This window comes from Colobus angolensis, unplaced genomic scaffold, assembly GCF_000951035.1.
Source record: "Colobus angolensis palliatus isolate OR3802 unplaced genomic scaffold, Cang.pa_1.0 Scaffold281, whole genome shotgun sequence".
NCBI lineage: Eukaryota > Metazoa > Chordata > Mammalia > Primates > Cercopithecidae > Colobus > Colobus angolensis.
This window is the reverse complement of record NW_012116055.1, coordinates 2,658,055-2,659,774: the sequence shown is the minus strand read 5'-3', so window position 1 is coordinate 2,659,774 and position 1,720 is coordinate 2,658,055. Positions and strand designations below refer to the sequence as shown.

The 1,720-nt window shown below is 53.3% G+C and overlaps 1 pseudogene; it reads right to left on the bottom strand.

Moving 5' to 3' along the window:
* Positions 1–277: 277 nt before the first annotated feature.
* LOC105516461 lies at positions 278–1,257 on the bottom strand (annotated as a pseudogene).
* Between the last annotated feature and the right edge of the window lie 463 nt (positions 1,258–1,720).

The window sequence follows — 1,720 nt, the reverse complement described above, 5'->3', positions numbered from 1 at the left end:
GCTATCAGAGATTTTCAGGATAGCCTCAAAAACACCATCAAACACTAAGGAGTTAAAGAAGGCATGAAGTTTCAAAAAGTCAAGCTTTATTTAAACATCGTTGTATAAACTTGTAATTCTTTTTTTTTTTTTGAGATGCAGTCTCGCTCTGTCGCCCAGCCTGGAGTTCAGTGGTGCGATCTTGGCTCACTGCAAGCTCGGCCTCCAGGGTTTAAGCCATTCTCCTGCCTCAGCCTCCCGAGTAGCTGGGACTACAGGCGCCCGCCACCACGCCCAGCTATAAACTTGTAATTCTAATACTATGAACAAATCCTAAGGCAGGTGGCAGCATAGAGACCCCGGGGCACAAGTGCTGAGTTTGGAAGCTTTGGTTCCTGTGCACTTTGCAGCTGCCCCCTGGTCCCCTGAACCCCTGCCTGCCTGTTAAGAAGATCCGATCCCTGGCAGCAGATCGGGGGCAAACAGCCCAGATGCCCAGTTGCGGGCAGACCTCCATGCATGGAGGAGGAGGCCGCCTCTGGGAACAGGAGGAGCTGCTGGAACCCCTCCTCGCAGGCTCCTTTTCCTGCTCTCAATCACCTCCTGCCAGCATATATACACCCCCAGCACCAGCAGAATGAACAGGTCCTGCGCAGCAGGGCTGCAACTCTGCTGAATGAGAGAAGCCTCTCTCCAGCGAGATAGAGAAACCCAGGCTACACACCCTGATCTCTGTCTCCATGGCTCCTACCGTGCCCACGACTGGGAGCAGCATGGGAGCTGCTGGCTGGGGCTCTGCTGACCACCCCCACTCTGTCACTGCTAGTTCCACCCATGCTTTCAGCTCCAGGACTGAGGCCAGTGGCTACAGCAAGTTCCATGATGTCAGGCAGCTCCTCTTTGAGCTAGTCCTTGGCTGTACCAGGGCAGGGGCAGGAAGGCTCTGGAGCTGCCTCTAGTTCCAGTGCTGTCCCTGGAGGGAACTCTTCCCCTGGTGCTGGCACTAGCTCAACAGCTGGCACTGGAATTTCCTGTATTGCTGTATATGGAGCAGGAGCTGAAAAAGGAGAAAGAGTCATCAACAACAGTCACTTTCCACTGGAATTTCCAAACGTGGAAACAACCTCACTGAATTTAAAGGAATTCTAGCCCCCAAAGAAAGACTCCCACAAAGTCTTCCAGACTGCAGGCCACCTCACCATATGCCTGTGCCTTGATGGGCTCCAGAATCTCCAGCCAGACAGGGACAATGTGCAGATGTGGCCCAGATGGGATCATTGGTAAAACCTGGCCTGGTAAATGGCCAGAGGCCTCTGGGGTGAGCAATGAGCTACATAGGCATCATTGGAAAAGGCTGTCACTCTTTCCATTCCTGAAGCAGGACCCTCGAAATGTGGGCCAAGAACATCTTGCTCTCCTGAACATCTCCCACCAAGTAAGCTGGCTACCAGGCTGGCTCTAGGATATGGGTGTCTGGTTACCAGAGTTCTAAGTTTTGTTCAGGTCTGTCGTCAAGGAAGTGAGGTTGCCTCTTTAAGTTTCCATCCCCTCGGCCCCTACCTGCCATAAGACCTACTAAGGACCCCACTGGACTGCTGACTCCTCATCCTCCCCACAGGTCAATTCTGTACCTGTACACAGTTATGTCCACCCAGGGCCTGCTTGGACACCTGTGCCTGATGTTCACCAGGGGCTAGATGTCCTCCTCAGACCTGAGTGTTCACCTAGGGCCTGGTGTCCA